We start from the raw sequence: 24,251 nt of genomic DNA on the forward strand, positions 1-24,251 counted from the left end.
TCCTACGACCCGAACCAACCATTTGTTGGACATTACCTACATATCCGTCATGGCCGGCCCTGGGGTGGGCGGGGAGGACCACCGGCCAGGGCCCAATATTTCGAGGGGCACGTTTTTTATGGAAAAAAAACCTGATATGTATATGTAAAATATTTTTTTAATCGGGTACATCCATACAAACACCAACATAGGCCCCCTTACAAAAATATTCTTATGGTTTAGATAATTAGATTAGTTATTAACCCCTTTGGCATTAGGTTTCGACCTTTAGTGAGCCAAATACCCAATTTCGTTAAGGCCTAAGGGCACATTTTTTTCGAGCTCGAACAAGGTACACGGATATTATCCGTGTTTTCGACTTTCGTTGATGATATGCTTTTTATTTAAAATATATATATATATATATATATATATATATATATATATATATATATATATATAGAGTAGGAGTTGGGTGGAAAGTCTATTTTTCCTAGAAAGTCTAGGAAGGAATAAGAATTGGACATGTGTCATTGAGGGATTTTAAGTAGAAGGGCTATCATGTAATTTCACATTTTAATTTTATTTTTGGAATGTATCTTCGTTAACTAAAATTCCATGATTTTCGGAATTTTTATTATTTTCAAATTCAAATCTGGAAGTCAATGTGTTCATTAACTAAAATTACATGTCACATTACACGCATATTCCATTGTTCAGAAGATTACTAGAATTTATCAGCATGTTCTTGGTGCTGTGTTTTAACAGTTTACAGGGCTAAAGTCAATTTTTTTTATAGATCCCACAATATAAAGATGGTAAAACACAGGGTATGAATCTGATTGCTGTTAAAACACAACTGTATGAATCTGAATGCTAAAACACAACTGTATGAATTTGGTTGCTGTTAAAACACAACTGTATGAATCTGAATGCTAAAACACAAGTGTATGAATCTGCTTGCTGTTAAAACACAACTGTATGAATCTGTTTGTTGTTAAAACACAACTGTATGAATCTGAATGCTAAAACACAACTGTATGAATTTGTTTGCTGTTAAAACACATTTGTATGAATCTGGATGCTAAAACACAACTGTATGAATCTGAATGCTAAAACACAACTGTATGAATCTGCTTGCTGTTAAAACACATCTGTATGAATTTGCTTGTTGTTAAAACACATCTGTATGAATCTGGATGCTAAAACACAACTGTATGAATCTGAATGCTAAAACACAACTGTATGAATCTGCCTGCTGTTAAAACACATCTGTATGAATCTGCTTGCTGTTAAAACACAACTGTATGAATCTGTTTGATGTTAAAACATATCTGTATGAATCTGAATGCTAAAACACAACTGTATGAATCTGCTTGCTGTTAAAACACATCTGTATGAATCTGGATGCTAAACCACAACTATATGAATCTGCTTGCTGCTAAAACACAACTGTATTAATTTGCTTGCTGTTAAAACACATCGTCAAGAAAACGGAGATGATAAGAACAATATTTGAATGGTAATGATGAACTCGGAGATGGTGGAGATGGAGAAGTGTTTTAATTTGATCCGGTGCTCTCCATCGTTTCTAAAGTTATATTCTTCCATGATTGTAGTTATTTTTGGTAGAGATTGGAGTTTCCAAGATGGGTTTGGTGAGAGAGAGAGAGAGGGAAAATCGCTTGAATTTAGGAACTGGGCGGTTATCTAATTGATTTAAAACACGGCCATTGACAAAATTGCCCCTACTCATTTAAAACAATCAATTAATTAAACTCAAATATTACAAGATTGCCATTGATTTAATCTCAACCCTTAAACACACCAATCGGATGGACCAGATCGCTTCCTAGACTTTCTAGGAAAAACACACTTTCCGTGCGAACCCTACTCTATATATATATATATATAGGGTAAGGTTCATGCGAGAACCACCTTATTGCGAGAACCGCGAGAACCAATGTGAACACAACCTAAAATAGCTAAAAAAAACCTTAAAAAACCCTAAAAAAACCTAACCCCCACCCCCCACCCCCACCCTCAAAAAAAAAAAAACCTAACCCCCCCCTCCCTACAAAACCTAACCCCCCCCCCCCCCCAAGCTAAATGCTAAAAACTAAAACCTAAAAAAAACCTAACCCCCCCCCCCCAAAAAAAAAAAAACCTAAACCCCCCTCCCCCACCCCCCAAAAACCTAAACCCCCCCCCCCTCCTCCACCCCCCACCCAAGCTAAATGCTAAAAACTAAACCTCCAAAAAACCTAAAAAATCTAAAAAATCAAAAAAAAATCTAATTTTTTTTATTTTTTTACTATTTTTTATGTTCAAATCGCTACCTTTAGTAGCAAAAAAAAAATTTAAAAAATTTTTTTTTGATACTAAAAGTAGCGATTTTTATATAAAAAATAGTAAAAAAAATAAAAAACAAATTTTTTGGGTGTTTTTTAGATTTTTTTAGGTATTACTGTTTGTGTTCACACTGGTTCTCGCGGTTCTCGCAATAAAGGGTGGTTCCTAACGGATCTTTGTCCTATATATATATATATATATATATATATATATATATATAGGCTAAGTATCTATGGAAAACCCATTTAATCAAGAAAACTTGGCAAACCTTAATTGTTTGGTCAAGATTGATCCACATCATCTTTTTAAAACACATGTTAAAAGGGCATATTGGTCATTTGATCAAGCTATCATTTCACTTTCTTCCCCATCCCATCAACTCATTTATTACCCATCATTTCATTCTCCCTCTTTCTTCTTTCTTCTTCTTTTAGAATTCAAAATATATCATTCTATCTCTTTCTTCTTCTTCTGTAAATTCACCATCATCATCATCATTCATTCTCTCTCTCTCTCTCCATGTTTCAAAATAAACACCAAGAACACACATAAGTGTGTGTGAGAGAGTTCAGGAGGTAGAGAGAGAGATTTAAGAGAGAGAAGAAGACGACGATGGACGACGGACAAGTCGTCGTCTACAGCGGTGGAGGTTCTCCGACGAACCGTCGGTGCCGACGACGGTGTTACAGGCAACCGGAGTGGGGATTCTGATTACAAGCCTTCGTCTACAGCGATGGAGGTTCTCCGACGAACCGTCGGTGCTGACGACGGTGTTATAGGCAACCGGAGTGGGGATTCTGATTTTAGCTCAGTTCAGATTCGAGTCAGCCACAGATCGGGACTCGGTTCAGGTTTCCGGTTAGTGATCCAGTCCAAGTATGGTTCAGTCTTTTTGGATTCTCTTGTTTTATTTTGGTTTGGATTCTCTGGTTTTATACTCGGTTAGGTGTCATTTGGTTTGGATTCTTTGGTTTTTTTTCAGTCTTTTTTAATTTGTGATTATTGTTTGTTTAGGACTGTTCAAATGTTATTTTTTCTCTGTTTAAGCGGTTTGGTTTGGTAATGTTGTTAGATTTAGTATTGAGATTGTGTTTTTAGTGTCGGATTAGCTGAATGTGGGCATTTTTTGTTAAAATGTGAAGGCGTAGGGTGGAAAGGTGTGTGCAGAAAAAATGCAACGTCCCGAGTGCATCAGAGAGTGTGATTGTGTAGTTTCGGTGCAGAATACAGTTTCAGGTAACACTTTGTAGTGAGGGTGTTGCTTGACGAAAAGAAGATAGTTGTTGACGATTGTGTAGTTTCGGTGCAGAATACAGTTTCAGGTAACATGTGTACCTATCTCGTACCTGTTTGTTGTGTTAAATAACTCCGGAAATATTACTTGTGTTATTATGTATTTACTATGGCTGTTGTATTTGCAGGAGTGAGGAGAATGACCAGGTCCGTGACGGGTAGGCTGGCTAATAAGCGAAAGCAGAACGATAAAGAAACAGAACGATAACGAAAGAAGGTAGATGGAGAAACCGATGAAGAATGGGAACAAGAAGTCGATGAAGGGCAAGTGGTGGGTACCTTTGATGTTGTACAGAAGTTACCCTCCAGTGTAGCACATGTTACAAACATGTGTTACATATGTTCAACCTCTTTGTTACAAAAAATCGGGGCTGCACATATGTAACACGTGTTACAACAGGTTTTTACCTACTTGCACGTCTCTATTACAAATGGATGAAAACAGTTTTTTTAAAACATCCACGGTGTAACACTTGTTTATTTGAAAGTTCTTAAAACAACCGTTGTAACACGTGTTACATCTTTTTACTCAGCTGTGCATTTTCCTTTTTATAATCCCATCCTCAACGTAAAGATACATCCAATGTAACACGTGTTACAAAAGAAAATTACCTACTTACACATCTCTATTACGTTGATTTAAACAGTTATTTAAAAACATCCACTTTGCAACACTTGTTTATTTGAAAGTTCTTAAAACAACCGTTGTAACACGTGTTACAACTTTTTTAGTGTTGTGCATTTTCCTTTTATAATCCCATCTTCAGCTTGAAGATACATCCAATGCAACACGTGTTAGGTTTTTTACGTGTTACAAAAGGTTTTTACTTAATGTAATAGTAAGTTTAAATGTTAAAACGTTTTTTTAAGATTGGTTGTTAAATGTTAGAATGTATAAACTTCATAATTTATTCGGAATATCTCGTTTATTTTACAAATAAAAAGTCGTGTTTTTTTGGTGGGATAATTAGCTACATATGTAGTAAACGTTACCCAAGTTACTTGTAGTTACCCCAACCCTTTTTTGGACACAAAGGGGGGTTGCACATATGTAACACATGTTTGTAACATGTGTTACACTAGAGAAGTAACACATGTATAGCCACGTTACACATGTTACATAGGAGATTAATAAGTTTTTAACTATAGAAACTAATATTGATGTACTTATTTTGTTCACATGTGAAAAAATGTTTTGTGTTCAAGATGAAGATGGTTATCAAGAAGCGAAGCCCGCCGAAGGATTACAACGCATCATCAGGTTTTCGTGGTGACGATGGTGTGTTTTTTGGTTGGCTGCTATGTGTTGTGAAGATGGATGTTGTTGTGAAGACCATTTTCTAGAAGCATTACAACTATTGATATAAAATTCATTTTTATTTTCATTTTCATTGTTAGTATGCCCATTTTTGGATGAATACGGATGTTGATGTGACGGCAATTTTTTTTGGGATGCAACAACTATATGTAACATGTGTAACCTTGACGTTGTAACACATGTAACACCTATATGTAACATGTGTAAGATGGCTATACATGTGTTACATTTGTTGCCCCATAGTGTAACATATGTTACATATGTCAGTCCCTTTGGTGTCAATTTAAACTTAGTAAAATTACATATGTAACAACATTACGTCATCCAAAATGTCATATCAATGAACAAACAAGTAATATATGTAACTATAAGTATATGAGACTAGCGTAACGAATTAAAGGGACAAACGATACACTTCATGTTACATATGTACCTAGAGTTGTTATTAACAATGTTATTAGTAGATAAAAAAATTGCATTAACGTATATTTTTTACATTGAACCCAGCTTATTGGTCATAAGTCTTATACATGGCAAGAAGTTCTTTCAGTGTGACATATGATTTAACATTAATAGGATGGTATTGCTTGTTGACATTCGGTGTCCATAATTTAGTGCCATTAGAAGACTCGTAAAGATGGTAATGTGGAGTATGTTCTAGATCATCTGTGGACATAGGGATGGATGTTAGTATAAGTTTACGTGCATTTTCCTTTTTATAATCCCATCTTCAGCTTGAAGATACATCCAACGCAACACGTGTTAGATTTTTCAAAACATCCATTTGTACCACTGGCTATCGTCCGGCTTGTTACTTATTTGAAAGTTCTGTAAACAACCGTTGTAACACGTGTTACAACTTTTTACTCAGACGTGCATTTTCTTTTTATAATCCCCTCCTCAACGTAAAGATACATCAAATGTAACACGTGTTACAGCAGGTTTTTACCTACTTACACGTCTCTATTGCAAATGGATGAAAACAGTTTTTTTTAAACATCAACTTTGTAACACTTGTTTACTTGTTTTTGTTCACAGGTGAAAAGATGTTTTGTGTTCAAGATGAAGTTGGTTATCAAGAAGCGAAGCCCGCCGAAGGATTAAAACGCATCATCAAGTTTTCATGGTGACGATGGTGTGTTTTTTGGTTGGCTGCTATGTGTTGTGAAGATGGATGTTGTTGTGAAGACCATATGTAACATGTGTAAGATAGCTATACATGTGTTACATTTGTTGCCCCATAGTGTAACATATGTTATAAACATGTGTTACATATGTCAGTCCCTTTGGTGTCAATTTAAACTTAGTAAAATTACATATGTAACAACATTATGTCATCCAAAATGTCATATCAATGAACAAACAAGTAATATATGTAACTATAAGTATATGAGACTAGCGTAACGAATTAAAGGGACAAACGATACACTTCATGTTACATATGTACCTAGAGTTGTTATTAACAATGTTATTAGTAGATACAAAAACTGCATTAATGTATATTTTTTACATTGAACCCAGCATATTGGTCATAAGTCTTATACATGGCAAGAAGTTCTTCCGGTGTGACGTATGATTTAACATTAATAGGATGATATTGCTCGTTGACATTCGGTGTCCACAATTTAGTGCCATTAGAAGACTCGCAAAGATGGTAATGTGAAGTATGTTCTAGATCATCTGTGGACATAGGGATGGATGTTAGTATAAGTTTACGTGCGTTATGAACGTTGTAATACGTTTAGCACCCTAGGGTAACAAAAAAAGATCACACATGACACTTGTCGCCATGTTACACATGTTAATTGTGTGTGCACATGTAACATCTTCTTTACAACGTGTGTAACATCCTTAAAAGTTGTGTTCCTACTATGCTTTATATTTTTTAAGTACTTATAGGTAAACATGTTTTTTAAGATACAGCATGTAACATGTGTTACACCGAAATGTTACACAAGTGTTTCCAGTTTACACATGTTACGTCTTGTGTAACTCTGCTTTATATTTTGTAAGTGTTTCTAGTTTCCAGTTTAAACATGTTTTAAAGATACAACCTGTAACATGTAAGTATTTATAGGTAAACATGTTTTAAAGATACAACCGTATCACCTTACAAGTTATATGTTTTGCTGACAAACGCCATGTCACACATGTTACACACTATAGAGTGAAACAACAGTATTGAACGCTACTACACATTTCCCATTCTGTCATAACATGTGTAACCTTTTTGGGGGTTTCGATGTTGTAGGTTTATACAGACTTAAATATATACAAATGATCCAAAAATGATCATACATGTGCTACCCTCTAGTGTAACATAAGTTACAAACATGTCTTACATATGTGCAGCCCCGATTTTTGGTAACAAAGGGGTTGAACATATGTAACACATGTTTGTAACATGTGTTACACTAGAGGGTTACTTCTGTACAACGTCAAATGTACCCACCACCTGCCCTTCATCGACTTCTTGTTCCCCTTCTTCATCGGTTTCTCCATCTTCCTACCAAGATCCCTTCTCGTTTGGCTGCAACTGCTATGGTCAAGTCATAATAACACAAGTTACAGTCCAGTATTTTTAATTTACTAATTAAAAAACAATAGTAGTAACATCACTAACACTAGTTACCTTCTACCCAATTATGCCCTGAACTTGAAGACTCCCCAAATTTTGAGTTTTTATCTGCATCATTTCACACATAAAAAAAAACTAAGCAAAACCACCCAAAAAAAGGTTACATATGTAAACAGTTACCATACACTTCAAACAACTACTATCCGGTAGAACCAACTCCCTCGCTACAAGCACTAAACAAACATGTAACATATGTTAGCACAACCTTTCGTATTTGTTTGACGTCGTATAGCTTTTATTTTTGTTTTCTAGACTGGACAGTTGTACTCCCCACAACAATTGTTTTAGATGTGTTACCCTTAAGTGTAACACACGTTACAAACATGTGTTACATATGTGTAGCTCCTTTTTGTGTCCAAGAAAGGGCTGGTTTTAACATAGGTAACAAGTTTAACATTATTACAACATATGTAGCTAATTATGCTAGCAAGACATTTCAACTAACAACCCATTTAAAATTACATTTCAACATTTCAACTTGTAAGCTAAGAACAACTGATAATATCAAAAAAAAAATGATTTTAATACAAAAATAAAAACCTGTAAACTACATAAACATTTACCCATTAGTAGACCATTTTGTGCACACAAAAACATATTAACAACAGCCTTAACAAAAAAAGGTTACTAAGTAAAACCTCTAGTGTAACACACGTTACAAACATGTGTTACATATGTGTAGCTCCTTTTGTGTCCAAGAAAAGGCTGATTTTAACATAAGTAACATGTGTAACATTGTTACAACATATGTAGCAGCAAAAAGAACTACTTTTTATATATAAAATGAACGAGATCATTACTACATAAACATGATTTTAATACAAAAAACAAAAACCTGTAACTACTAAACATTTACCATTACTAGACCACTTTGAGCACACAAAAACATATTAACAACAACCTTAACAAAAAAAATCAAGGTAAATTAGTTCAAACCTGCTTCTCTCTCACACACTTGTGTGTGTGTTCTTGGTGTTCGAGAACACGATGAAGATTGTTGTCTCTCTATCTAAAATCAAGGTAAATTAGGTTCAAACATGCTTCTCTCTCACATACTTGTGCGTGTGTTCTTGGTGTTCGAGATGAACACGATGAAGATTGTTGTTCCTCTCTCTAAATCTGCTTCTCTCTCATGTTCATCTTCAAATCTGCTTCTCTCTCATGTTCATCTTCAAATCTGCTTCTGCACTTGCTTCTTGTTTTCTTCCATTTTCCGGTGACTTTTACCGGATGATAACAACTGAAATGTTGCTCTCATGTCTAGGGATTTTGATTCACCGTCGCACCTTGTTTTTATCTTGTTTCGCGATTCACCGTAGCACCTTTTTCTTCTTCTCCGGCGAGACTTCTTCTTCTCCGGCGAATGGATGATGATGATGATGATGGTGGTGACTTCTTCTTCTCCGGCGAGACTTCTTCTTCTCCGGCGAGACTTCTCTCTTAAATCTCTCTCTACCTCCTGAACTCTCACACATACACTTGTATGTGTTCTTGGTGTTTATTTTGAAACATGGAGAGAGAGAGAATGGATGATGATGATGATGATGGTGGTGAATTTACAGAAGAAGAAGAAGAATGAAGAGAGAGAATGAGATATTTTGAATTCTCAAAAAGAAGAAAGAAGAAAGAGAGAGAATGATGATGGTTTGATGGTGATGGTGACAATTAAAGAAGAGAGAGAAAGAGATATTTTAATATATGGTTTGTACTTACTTTGACTTCTTTTGGACAAATGTAATCATATCATATGTAATTTTACCCATATGCCCTTGAACTAACTTTATTGACTTTATCATGTATTTAATTTAATTCAAAAAGGTTTCAAATTTTATGAGCCATTGGATGATCTTGATCAATGGTCATAGATTGGGTTTCCTAGGTTTTCTTAGTACAAATAAGTTTTCTATACATCCATGCCCTATATATATATATATATATATATATATATATATATATATATAGTAGAATATATTGCCAAATTTCAGTAAGTGCAAATTACATGTTTCTTATAAATAGTTGATTCTAGAAAACTGTTTGTCTGTTTACGATATAAATGATTCAAATGACGCACATGCATATGCGTTTGAAGGACTCCTAGATGACAAAGTGATGGTAAAAATGGTGAATGATCGTGTGACAGGGTGACCAAAGACGATTCCAGACCGAGGGAAAAGAATATTGATACACTTTAAAAAGGAGATAAAGATACATCAACATTGTCACAACAACTTTATTTAAATCTGTATAAAAGGGACATCAACTTAACTTATAAACAGTTGATGGAGACTTTCAATTATAGTGCCATAAAGTTATTGTTCCTTGATCTAATCTTTTATTGTTTAAATTAATTACATTTTAAAAAAGTTTGAAAAAATAGTGCCATAAAGTTATTGTTCCTTGATCTATCTTTTATTGTTTAAATTAATTACATTTTTAAAAAGTTTGAAAAAGAAGGTAAAGAAGGTTTTATAACTCTCTCTCCCATCTTTATATCTCGTGTAACAAGTTTGGTACATTAATTGAGAGTATTTTCGACCTGTCTACAAGTTTTTTTTTTTTTTTTGAACTGTAAATATCATCAGAAACACAACGCCAACCTAAGACGAGCAGCCAACCAAACAAGACAATCACACAATATCAAATTTACACCACATATCTCAAGAGACGTCCTTATATTTAGATCTATTGGCGAACCACGGATAGCTCAACGCCTTCACTTTGCTGCAAATAGAATCAATCTTGATGGACCTGCCGGCGAACTTGTGTTCATTCCTGTGCCGCCAAAGAGACCAGCACCCGACGATGATTATACCCCTCAAAGCCTCCTTAGCACGCTCCGAAATGCTTAGAGAATGGACCAAGCAATGCATGGCGCCCCATATGTCAGTGGTGGTGTGATGTTGGGAGCGTCACCCAACTGAGGTGGCTGGAGGCGTTGCTCCACACCAGCTAGTCAAGTAGAAAAACAATTCAAAATGGATGCAAGCGAAATGTTGCCATTGTTTTGGATGGACAAATTAATAGTTTGAACCACAGACAAATGTTGGTCCCACTTAATTCACTTCAAAACAAAGTGCTTTTGAAGACAGATATTTACATCTGGTGTCATTGCCAATGATCTCTAGCTCAAATGGTAGGAAGACTTGAATTCTTTAAACTCAAGTTCAATTATCATTTGATGCAAGAAAAGAGTGAGGCATTGGTAATTTTACCGTCGTGTCTACGAGCGGGTGGATTAGCGGGTTTTCTCCGGAATTGGTGGTGGACGACTCGGGTTACTCTTGGAGTACTCCGTTTGTCCAGTGGATGCCCCGAGAGTGCTCGGGATTGATTTGTTGACCGTTCAAAAAAAAAAAAGCGGGTGGTCATTGGTTATATTATCAATTTTCTTTAAATAAAAGTTACACATTTGAATTAAGTAATTAATTTGCTATTCGTCATTGATTAAAATCGAATATTTGTAAATTTAGTTTTAGTTTACTTCTTGGAATATTTATTTATATATTTGTTTGTTTGTTTTTATTTTATTTTATATTATCTTTTTATTTGTTTTTGCTATCCTGATGAGTTGTCCATATGATCAGTTTTATAGTAGTGATTTTAGTTTTTTCAGATCAATATTTAAAAGTGAATAACTTTAAAAATCACATATACTAGTGGACCGAGTCGAGCTAAAATCAATATATGTTTTTTAAAGTGCTGTCTTATAACAAGCTTTTCAAAGTGCTGTCCTCAAAGTTTTTTATAACAAGCTTTTGTTAATCAAAGTCAAAAGATATTTAAAGTTTATTATATGATAACTATTTTAATTAAGTTTATCTTACAAAAAAAAAACAAAAAAAAAACAATTATAAGGGTTACATAAGCCATCTAAAAATATACCTGACGTCATTTTGATAATTTATAACTGTTTTAAGAATAAAAAGTAATTTTTGTTTAAAGTTGAATGATTTCAATTAGTACAACAATCTATATCTATACTATATAATAAAAGAAACCATTTTGGGACACTTGTCATCATATTAGGTCATGTTTTATAGATAAGTATTATTTTAATTTAATATTTTCTAATTAATTATAAATAATTCTTCTACTAAATATTATTTAGTTTATTTTTTATGAATAATTATTATTTAGTTTAATCTTCTTCTCATTTATAATAATATTATTTATTTAACTAATAGAGTAAATTACGATTTTGGCCCATGTGGTTGTAGCACTTTTACTCTTTTAGCCCTAAAAGAATTTTTAACATCTGAGCCCCCAACGTCTTTTTTTCTAATCTTTTTGGCCCCAAACGTCTTTTTTCTAACCATTTTAGCCCCTAAAATTTAATGGATGGGGTTAGTGTTAGGGGCTAAAAGGGTTAGAAAAAAAGACGTTGGGGGCTCAGATGTTAAGAAAATACGGATAAAGTTCCATAAATTATCTTATTATTTATTTATATTAATTACTAGGTTAGAAATTATATCTTAATAATTAAAACAAATATCGAGCATTTTCATAACGAGGGTGGAGGGAACGATTTTCTTCTTTATATTAATTACTAGATTAGAAATTATATCTTAATAATTGAAACAAATATCGAGCATTTTCATAACGAGGGGGAGGGAACGATTTTCTTGTTTAACAAATAATTTATTTATTTAATATATTTAAAATACATTGACTAATTGCTATATGCCTAATCTAAACATTTCAACAATATTTTTAGAACTAATAAATTAAGACCACTGTTATTTAAATAAAACTTGGGTTCACGTCGTGAGAAAGTCGATGGTATAGTTTGTCTTCTAATCGATGGTTCAAATGTTTTTATATTTATAAACTTGACAAACATCACAAGTTTTGATCATACATAAAACAAAATTTTATTCGGATATCAGAAAAGTGTCTTAAAATATCGTTTTATAATTGTTAAATCTTCGTTATTAACTATTTGATATTTTATTTTCTTAACCCGTGTAATACACGAGGTTATAACCTAGTTAAAATATATAATAGTATAGTATATAAGTGAAAATCTAAAAATATATATGTTGTTATTTTCAGGTTAATGATAAAAGCGTAACAAAAAATAAAACTATATTACTTAAAATAGAATTAATCCAAAGTATGCTCCATTAATAATGTGTATTTTACTTTTACATGAATTACTTTTAGAGAATAATTATTAAAGAAAGACGATTATAGTAGGGAAAAATAGATATTTTTAAGGACCACATTTTCTGTTACTGGTGCAAGATTTGTTTTCATTTTTATATAACCTTTTTAGTTGGACATGGTCAGTCTTTTTTGGTTTGTTTTTTTCCTTTTGTCTTTTACTTTGATTTTGTATCTTAGATATGTGTTTATATGGAAAATTATAAAAATAATCCATTGATCAAAACTATTTTTAAATTTAGCAATTTCACGCATCTTTGGAATGGCACATCAAGCATGGGATGCGTCTATATACAGACCTTTCAAACACTCAATAAAAAAAGGACACGTGTCATTTCAAATGTTGCAAGTGGGCCCAGACGCATCCCATGCACCTCCAAACGCATCCCATGCCCTTCCAGACGCATCTCACGCCACTCCAGACGCATCTCATGCCCCTTTTGAAAGTCATGGTAGTCACGTGTCTATTATTTATTGGGTTTCAAAGACGTATCCCGTGCTTAAAAGCCGCGTCATGCGCTTGATAAGGTCGCGTGAGATTGCCTAATTTGAAAATCGTTCTGGTCAATGGTTACTTTTTATTATTTCTTTTTGCTCAAAGATGAAGTTTGCAATATAAGTGATGAAAATGACGAAGAAAGTTGGTTGTTTGTTGGTGCTACTGCTCGTTATGGGGAAGAATGATAATGGTGAAGAACAAGATTACGAAACGTAGCATTGCCATTAAAAAAATAAGAGTAAACTGTCATTTTGGTCCCTGAGGTCTGGTTATTTTTGCCACTTTAGTCCAAAACTCAAACTTTTTGCATCTGGGTCTCTGTGGTTGCAGTTTTATTGTCATTTTGGTCCAAAAATGAAATCAGGTCATACTTGTCTTATAAAATCCTGCAATTTTGTCATTTTCCTCAGGGGCAAATCAGGTCATATTTGTCTTATAAAATATGGTATTATTTATAAAAAAGAAATGATCATTTTGCTCCTGCGGAAAATGACAAAATAACAGGATTTTATAAGACAAATATGACATGATTTCATTTTTGGACCCAAACGGCAATAAAACTGAAACCACAAGGACCCAGATGCAAAAAGTTTGAGTTTTAGACTAAAGTGGCAAAATTGACCAAACCACAGGGACCAAAATGGCAGTTTACTCAAAAAATAAACATAGAATTGCTTGATTGTTAGAGAATAAGGAAGAGTAAGTTTTAAGTCGACTCAATCTATTTATGGTCTAAAATGGATTCAAGTTTGAGGGTTTTTTTTTAGTAACTTACGATTTTGGCTTCTGTGGTTATATAACTTTTACCTTTTTAGGCTTTTAGCCCAAAAAGAATTCTTTTAACATCTGAGTTCCCAACATCTTTTTTTCTAACCATTTTGGCTCCTAACACTAACCCCATCCATTTACTTTTAGGGGCCAAAAGGGTTAGAAAAATAGACGATGAGGTCAAAAGGGTTAGAAAAAAAGACGTTGAGGGCTCAGATGTTAAAAGATTACTTTTTGGGCTAAAAGGGTAAATATGATATAATCATAGGGGCCAAAATCGTAATTTACTCGTTTTATTCTTTTAATAAAAAGATAGCCAATAACCAACATTGTTTAGTTAGGTTTTCAATGACAACAATATGTGAAAGATTTATATATATTTAGGCTAAAGCCCTGGTGTCAAATTTTTTGGTTGACAACCGATTAGATTTTTTATGACGGCAATTTTTAAAAGAGAAAATCAAATGACTATAACAAACTATATGATTCTGGCCCGTAGCCTAATGGTCTAGTGGCCGCATTAATGGTTGTCATCATTGTAGGGTGTAGGTTTAAATCTTTGCATGGTCGATTGTCACCATATGTGCTCTATGTTATTTTTTAAAATTAAACTTTTTTTATAATTTAAATATATCTTAGATTACCTAATATATATGATGTGAGTAATAATAGTTTAAAGTTATATGATGTGAGTAATAAGAGGTTAAAGTTGAAAGAATGTTTTAACGAAACAAATAAAATAGTACAGAAATAAAGATTGTCATCTAAGTAGAGCTAAATTTAATATACAAGTAATATAGATGAGATTATATTTAATACATAAGATGTAAAATGTGTTAATAATTAATTAAGTTTTTGGCTTTAGCTGCTAAGTTGACGAGAATGGTGGACCACAATTTGATGATTTTATATTAAGTTGCAAAGATGCTTTTCGCTACTTACAATTTACAAAACAAAAAACTTTACATTATACGTGTTAGCAATAAATATTAGGGGACTGGGGGTGGAATCACTAGTGATGGATTCCATCACTCCCACTATCCAATCAGGAAATGCCATGTCATCAACCATATTTCCATCACTAGTGATAGAAATGGACTAGGGGTGGAATCACTAGTGATGGGTATTCCAATATACAAGTATTAATGCACAATGTACAAGTCATACCCTATAAAACTCAAAAGTTTCACGCGTGCTGGGTTTAACGCGTTTAAAATTCCACGCGTTATGAATTGTGTGGCGGTGGTGTTGCGTTGTTTTTTAACGCGTGAAACATGGTGATCACGGGGGTGCCCCGAGTCCTCTTAGATAAAATATATACATATGTTAGAATTTATTGTAATCATTTAAAGTAAACTTTAGATTATACATTAGATTAGAGGGTGGAGATACAATAGAAAGTTTATTTGGCTAGGAAGGATAGGAAGTGATCTTGACCATCCATTAAGTTAATCAAGGGCTAAGATTAAATCAGGGAAATTAAAAGGAAGAAAAGAGGCGCGTGAGTTTGTTCAAGGGCATTCTAGTCAATTCAAGCCAATAGTTTCTCTCTCCTCCAATTCCCCCCCCCCATTTTTTAAACGTTAATAACTCTTTCATACGACATTATTTTTTTATAAAAATTGCACCAAAAAAACAAGCGTTTTTTTATCTTTAAAACGAGTATAATATTGCTATATTTAAAAAAAAAATTAACCCAGTTGCGTAAAACGCAATAGAAAAACCACGTAAAACGCAATGAAAAAAAAAAACCTAAAAAATAACATTTTTCTAAAACGCAATGCACAAAAAACACAAAGAAATGACTTATTTGTAAAACGCAATGACCAGAAAACACATAGAAATGTCTTATTTGTAAAACGCAATGGCCAGAAAACACATAAAAAGTGTTTTACTAAAACGCAATGCACCAAAAACACAAAGAAATGACTTATTTGTAAAACGCAATGGCCAGAATACACTTAAAATGTCTGTTTTCTAAAACGCAATAGACTGAAAACACATAAAAAGTTTTACCTAAAACGCAATGCACCAAAAACACAAAGAAATGTCTTATATGTAAAACGCAATGGCCAGAAAACATTTAAAAATGACTCATTCTAAAACGCAATGGACTGAAAACACCTAAAAATGTGTTTTACCTAAAACGCAATGACTAAAAACACTTAAAAATGTGTTTTTTTTTTCTAAAACGCAATAGCCAGAAACCACATAAAACTCTCTTATTTCTAAAACGCAATGGACACATAAAACTGTCTGTCACTGTGAACTGTCTGAATTGTCTATGAATTACTGTCTTCGAAATGAGCCAATTTCTGGAAAATTAATTTTTCTGATGCGTTTTTAGTACAGCAATTCTTCTGATGCGTTTTCTGTCACTGTGAACTGTCTGAATTGTCTATCAACCCCAGCCAGGGGCTCTGCCCCTTGGACCCCGCCAGGGGCTGCCGCCCCTAGGACCCCACTACCGGGGGCTGCTGCCCCCGGACCCCCGCAAAGATCGTAAAACGCAATGACTAAATCACCCAGATCATGAAAATGAAATTAAAGAATTTCTTACATGGATTGAAGCCGATTTCTTCATCAATTGACGAAATTTGAATGATAGAAACACTTATCAACGCTCGAATCGAACGAATCGAGTGATTATCTTCAAAATCACCGGAAAAACGAGTTTTTTTTATGAAATTAAACTGGGTTTTCTTTAAAAAAAGCTGAAGAACACGTTGATCGGGTTCTGAATCATTGATTGGTGATGAAAATCGCACTATAATGTAGTGATTATTGAGATAGAAAGTGAAGAAATAGTTGAAGATGGTAGGTTTTGAAAATGGTGGGTTTTCGAATTTACTGGGTTTTGAAAAAGGAAGAAGAAGAAGTTGGATTGACTAAAATACCTTTTTCTCTTTATTTTAAAATTTGCCACATGTCATAATCTTCTGGCTTCCTATCCTTCCTAGCGAAAATTAACTTCCTATTTGATCTTTTCCCTAGATTAGAACCCGTGTATTACGTGATATAACAAAAAAATGTTAAAATAACAAAAATGTTATAAACGTTAATGATTGAAATTATATAAATCTATATACAATTATCCACAATGAAAACTTAAAACAATACAGATAAGAGAACTATTTTAGCAGTTACACTTTTCTTAAATGGGCCAATCTTGTCGTTGATGTTCAAATTTATTGATGGAAGTAGTTAATGGGAAAAGGGTAAAGCATATGTTTCTTGTCGTTGATGTTCAAAGCCTGCTTTACAAATAGGCAAAACACGACCAAGTAAATCTGGATGCATCTCCCGTTACTAGTGGGATTCTCCGCGCTTCGCGGCAGGATTTCGGTCAGTATCGTTTCGGTTCATTACAGTACCAGCTTGATATCGACACTCGACATAGCAAACGCCACATATTTTAAATTGATTAAAAACCATAAAAACGAATATCTATACCAGTACCCCGTACCAGTGTTGTTCGGTTGGTATTGGTTCGGTTTGTTACGAAACCTGAATGATACATTCACTAGGTATAGCTTAAGATATCAAAAAAGATATTTTATTGCGAATACAACTCTGAATTCAACGAAATATATACGACCACGTCGAGAAAAACCATAAAAACTAAGAAAAATCGTAACACAGTTAAAGCTAATCATCATATTGGTTGGGAAACTTGATTAAGGGAGAAGAAGATGTTGCCACCTGATATTAATTGGAATCTTTTATTATAATTTAAATTTAAAAATAAAAAATATATACATAACCTTAAATTTAAAAATAAAAAATATATACACATATGTAAATGGACCTTTATGGTATTTATTTTCTATAATAGAGCTTTATTATGAATAACTAGAATTACGACCCGCCGCAATGCGGCGGGAATTCTTTAGTTATAACTAAATCGATTTAGGATAAGCACGTTATGTTGAACCCGTCAAACGGGAAAAACGTAGATGATGTAAAAATGTTCACTCACACACGCACGCTGCGTCTTGTTAACTCGCAAAATTTAGAACGAAACGTAAAAACGCTAAACCAAAGACGCACGTTGCGATGTGTTAAGTCACAAAATTTAGAACGAAGCATATAGCGAAAAATTTGCGGAAAATGAAAACTATAAAGGACCAAAGTTGAAAGTAAAAAAAGTTGTGAGGATAGATTGCAAAAGATAAAAAGTTTTGTGTTAAAAGTAAAAAAAAAACAAATAGTTTTGGGTTAAAAGTAATTTATGAAATACTTTTGGGTGAAAAGTAAAAAAATCAATTTTTTTTTAAAAACCTCCAAAGCCAAGGTTACAACAACCATATGTATAATCATTTTTTCTTTGAAAAAACCTCCAAAGTCAAGATTACAACACATAAGTAAAAAAAAAATCAAAGTGGTTAAATCGCAAAAGATGGAAACTTTTGAATTAGAAGTAAAAAAATCAAATTAATCAAATGGGTTAACTTACCAAAAATTAAAACTTTAAAGTTAAATTGTTAAAGATTAAAACTTTAGTGTTAAAAAGGAAACGAAGATTAAAAATTTTAAACTTAAATTGTCAAATATTAAAACTTTAGGGTAAATTGTCAAAGATTAAAACTTTAGGGTTAAAAGAAAACAAAAATTAGAAGTTTAAACTTAAATTGTCAAACATTAAAACTTTAGGGTTAAAAAGAAAATTTTCCATTTTTTTTTTTTGAAAAACTCCCAAAGCCTAACTTACAACACATATATGCATATATAACTTGCTTCTTTATAGTGTGTTTAATAATTGACTTTTGCTACATAATACTTTTTAAACGGATATACAAATCTCAATAAAATGGTCATGTCCTATTCAATGGTTGTTATTATCATCTTTATGGTATTTTCTATAATAGAGTTTTATTATGAATCATTGTATGTTCTTGAGTTTTGCTACAGACTACTTTTTAAACGGATATACAAACCTCAATAAAATGGTCATGTCGTATTCAATGGTTGTTATTATCATCATCAACGTCATGTGCTACGATTAAAAATGAGTTATTGGATTTTATCACCCCCAACTAGTCGGTATTGGCCACCAGGGGCAAAGTATAGAAGGGGCGGGAGGGGGCGCCCGACCCCCCGAACTTTTCGCTCAGTAGTGTTATATATGTAGTTTTCGTATATAAATTTTTAGGTATATACGTTTTCGACCCCCCGGTTCTATAGAAATTTTTTGGTATACACATTTTCGACCCCCCTGTCATTCGTGTCAAGCTTCGCCACTGGCCGCTGCCACTCCCGACTATCACTTTGACTTCCACCATTCCTAACTTAACACTTTGTGTATTGTATCACTCCTGTTGAGTGGTTTTTGACTCCCCTTTTGTCTTTTAGGACCAAATTCACATGTAGTCATTAGTAATTAACAAAGTGTTAGCCTAATATCACTAAGGACACAAGTCAAACTTTAAGAAAGGTTCGTATGCAGAGTGTCACAACACACTAAGTGTTTAATTGGGAGTGATAGAAGTCAAAGTGATAGTTGAAAGTGGCAGCAACCAATACCCAATAATTGGGAATAATAACATCCAATAACCCATTAAAAATAGACCGATATAGAAGACATTTCATCAAAATGGAATGTTGCATCACTTGGTTTAATCACCACTAGTTTTGAGCAATTCCAGTTATTCCACACGTTATAGTGTCATGAAAAGTTTGCCCGTCTAATGTGGCGGAAAATGGTGTGATAAAGAATGAACTTTTGGACTTTTTGTACCAACTAGACAACTACTATTGATTTTTAGTCATAAAAATTATTGTTTTTCAAGAAGTATATATACAAAAGACGTACACGTACCAGGAAATATTAAAGTTCAAAAAAAAAAAAACAAAATTAAAGATAGTCATTTGTTTTTCTATATGTTGATTTAAAATCATCATAATTTGATTGTTTCAGAAAAATCTTACTAATAACCTTATTTAGGAATATAGTATTAAATAACTTATGTAGGAAATATATTGTTTTATATTAATTTAATATTTCTCAAATATCTTTCCTTAGACCATATGTAATGGGGCTTTATAAGGACATGAAAGATTTTGATAATGCCCTTACACCATTACTCATGGGCATTATAGGGGCATGAAGAGTGAGGAGCATTTCTATAATAATGCCCAAAGAGAAGAAAAATAATGGAAAGTAATAAATGAAATGGGCATTAACCATTAAACCTTTTTTAAAAGGGCATTATGATGATGATGTGGTGAAAAATGCCCCTTAGTGGGCATTAACCATTACCTATGGTCTTATAACTTAACTAGGGATGTGGTATAGATATTTTTCCATAATTATTTATTTTACGTATAATTTAACATATACAACTAAGGGTGGTTGGTGTAGCTTGTGGTGAGTGATGAGCGATAGCACACCGCCGTGAGTGTGTTATCATATGTGATGGAGGCCAAACAAGTGACGGGTATTGCGTAGTGATGAAGGAATGTGTGTGTGTTTGATTTTAGTGTTGACCCGTGGTTGAAAAGGGGAGTTAATATTCACGCATCCCTCTTCTCTATCACTCTCTATACATATATGGATATATTTAGAGTGAAAAATAGTGTGAAAATAAGATGTAGGGACGTGAGAATGGTGAGAGCCTTGAAAAAGAGGTGTGTGTTTGACTTTGATGTTGAGGTGTTAAGTTGTGATTGGTTGTAATGAGTGTGAGCGATGAGTGATAGCCAGTGTTTTCAGACCGGAAAACGCAGGATGGGCCGGTCCGTGTCAAGGTATCGGACCGAAATAACATTGAACCGGAAGTTGAACGGGGAAACCGGTCGGTCGAACCGTTTTTTAAAGGGGTTGAACCGTTTTTTATATATTTTTCAGATTTAAGCCTATTAATTTTTATAATATTTACAACACCTTTTGGTTCTTACGTCCAATCCGACCGGTCAGACCCGTGAAACAGTAAGGAGGCCGGTTCGACGTCCGGTATGGTTCTGAAACAGAAACATTGGTGATAGCCATTACAGGTGTGCTAGAGTAAAATGTGTTGGAATATGATGGAGTGAGATATCAAATGGCGATTGAGTGTGATATGTGAGGATTGTAGTGATGATGGTCACTAATTCCACCCTTATAATTATAGATAAGTTCACATTTATGCACTATTTTTATAGATATTGGACGTCATAAGGCCTTAACCTATGTTAACTTCATCTAAATACCACATCAATCTTTTTTTTCCCTATTTCACTTTGCCACACTCTAAGGAAATGGTTTAATCCCATTAACTTCATATAACCCTATTTTCTAGTGGTTTTTGGTCTAAAAAAGAAAAGAATAATTAATTCAATCTCTTAACAATGGGTTAACATGTTAACACATAACTCATTTAATATCATTTAACACAATGAGGGAGTGATTTACAATATTAGTTAACATGCCATGTCATTGTTAACACTCTAAATATTGTTAGAGTAGACTCCGTGAACTAATATTCATAACATGACTCTTCTTAAAATTAATTACTGTATTAATTATTAAATTAAATGCCGATGATGACGTTACATGCCACCACCATATACTAGACAACAATCGTAGTACATATGATGATTATGACAAGTTTTGCTATAAATTATGAAATAGACCAAAAAAATGATATGATAACTTTTATTTATTTAGAAATATAATTGTTCGATAACTAGTAGGGATATTTTGTCCAATAACAGTTATTATTTATATTTAACGGGGTAGGCTAAATAGACCCCCTCTTCTTACTTTTTATACCCCCTCTCCATAAAATCACATTAAAACTTTTACTATTTACCCCCTATACAAATCATCATTATAATAAATATTCTTTTTGTTACAAAACAAATTCAAAAGTGTAAAAAAAAGATTAATGGCGTTTTTTAAATATTTATTTTTTAATTTTTATTTAAATCATATTTTTTAAAATTTTAAAGACACTTTCTCAAATAGTATTTTAATTATGTTTTTTTATTTGAACATCTCTACAAATAAATAATAACATTTTTTCTTATAAAATTAATAAAAAAAGTTTTGAACTTTCTTTTTGAAAAAAGTCTATATTATGTTTTTTCCTCGTCTAGTTTGTATTGTAAAGATCTTACTTTTATATTTTTTAATACTTTAGACGTGTTTATAAAATAATTAACAATTTTTATTTATCAAAAAAGTAAAAAAAATCTTTTAATATAGAGTTTATAGCCCTAGCACATATTAATCATTCAAACCATCTATGTAAGTGAACAAATAAACAATAGGTACTACAATTATTTTATCAAACTATAAATTCACAATCTATATAAATTCAAATTTAATTAGTGTAAAGATTATGTTATAAAGAAGTTAAAACCAGTTTAAGACTTGGATCGAAGTGAACACTTTTCTAAAGCAAAACAAATGGACAGGGTTGATTCACAAATATTTTTCTCTTCTTCATTTAAAAAATATATTAAACTGATTGATTTCAAAAATATATGTGGATTTTTTTGTAATCAAAAGTAGGTCATTCGAAACCAAAAATCACGTAAAAGCATAAACTTAATTACGAATAATCATCGGTTTTCGACCATGCATCAGATACCCACTTCAAGTCGTTCCAAAATAAAAAAAACCATTTTTAAATATTAAGAATAATAAATATAAGACATTTAAAATATAAACTAGACGAGGAAAAAAATATAATGTAGACTTTTTCAAAAATAAAATTCAAAACTTTTTTATTTTTGTTTTTATATGAAAAACATTATTAGTAATTTGTAAAGATGTTCAATAAAAGAAAACATAATCAAAATACTATTTGAGAAAGTGTAAAAAATATCTGAAAATTTTTTAAACAAATATGGTTTTTTTAATCAAACATAATAAAATAAACAGTTTAAAAAAAAACCGTTTATAATATATTTTTACACCTTTGAATTTGTTTTGTAACAAAAAAGAGTACTTTTAAAAAAATATGACTTGTTTAGGGAGTAAATATGACAAGTTTAAATGTAATTGTATGGAAAGGGGTATAAAAAGTAACAAGAGAGGATACATTTAGTAGCCCCTATTTAACGAGCTAAATGAATAAATGGAAAGGATTAACTTGAATTAATACAAATACAAAAATCCCCAAAATGTATGAATATATAAAACCTTTTAAATTATTTGAAAAATCGTCAATACTTAGATTTCTTATTGTTTCTTATATTCAACACATTAAAACCTATATAACTTTGCAAACTTTTTGTGCATTATTAGTTGTAAGTTGTGCTTTATGAGTTTTTCAAAAAAAAAAAACTTGATTTCTTAGTTTTAACCCAAAGGTTTGTACCTTTTCCAATTTTAACCCTACATAATTTGTTTTTTTTAATTTTAACCCAAAACTTTTCATTATTTGCAATTTAACTTCACAACTTTTGTCACTTATACTTTTCATCTTTCGCAAATTTTCGTTTTACGTATAGTTCTAAATTTTTTGAGTTAATACGACGCAACGTGCATGTGTGGTTCAACGTTTTTACCTCTATTTTTCCATGTTTGACAGGTTCGTCGCAATACGCATATTATAGGTCAAGTCAGTGTTGGTTGTTGATGACGGTTGTGTGACATTAGTACTATTTGACACCGTTTTACGCCCCGCCGCAACGCGAGGTGTGCTTTGGGGGTTTTCAAAGAAAAAATTGTAATGCATATTGTTGTCGTAACGTTGGCTTTTGGGGGTTTCAAAAAAAATGTTTTTTTTTTTTTTTTACTTTTCACCCAAAATTATTTCATAAATTACTTTTCACCCAAAACTATTTGTTTTTTTTACTTTTAACCCAAAACTTTTTATCTTTTGCAATCTATCTCATAACTTTTTTTACTTTCAACTTTGGTCATTTATAGTTTCTATTTTTTCGCAAATTTTTCACTCTATGCTTGGTTCTAAATTTTGTGACTTAGCACATCACAGCTGTGTCTTTGGCTTAACGTTTTTACGTTTCGTTCTAAATTTTGCGAGTTAACACGACGCAACGTACGTGTGTGGGTGAACATTTTTACATCGTCTATTTTTACCCCTTGTGACAAATTTAACATAACGTGTGTATCGTAGATCGACTTAGTCATAAATAAAGAATCCCTGCCGCATTACGGCGGATCGTAATCCTAGTTTATTAAAAATTTGAAAAGTAATGAACGAAAAAGTGTTTGTGAACAAACTTAGACCCCTACCAGTTCCACTTAATATAATTTTGAGTTTTAACTGTAGTTTATATTTCACACCTCA

General features: G+C 32.6%; 2 long non-coding RNA genes across 3 annotated transcripts; one reads left to right on the forward strand and one right to left on the reverse strand.

Annotated features, from left to right (window-relative positions):
- The first annotated feature begins 3,412 nt into the window (after positions 1-3,412).
- LOC110896384 lies at positions 3,413-4,958 on the forward strand. The gene is made up of 3 exons (XR_002567873.1): positions 3,413-3,653; positions 3,753-3,895; positions 4,831-4,958. It is a non-coding gene; the product is annotated as an uncharacterized LOC110896384 (long non-coding RNA).
- A 2,493-nt stretch (positions 4,959-7,451) lies between these two features.
- LOC110896385 lies at positions 7,452-7,746 on the reverse strand. 2 transcript variants are annotated; one of them, XR_002567875.1, is made up of 3 exons: positions 7,706-7,746; positions 7,575-7,628; positions 7,452-7,481 (listed from the first exon to the last, which is right to left on the reverse strand). It is a non-coding gene; the product is annotated as an uncharacterized LOC110896385 (long non-coding RNA). The 2 variants fall into 2 exon arrangements; XR_002567874.2 differs by having other exon boundaries at positions 7,461-7,478.
- Between the last annotated feature and the right edge of the window lie 16,505 nt (positions 7,747-24,251).

The sequence above is a fragment of the Helianthus annuus genome, chromosome 12 (genome assembly GCF_002127325.2).
Source record: "Helianthus annuus cultivar XRQ/B chromosome 12, HanXRQr2.0-SUNRISE, whole genome shotgun sequence".
Lineage (NCBI taxonomy): Eukaryota > Viridiplantae > Streptophyta > Magnoliopsida > Asterales > Asteraceae > Helianthus > Helianthus annuus.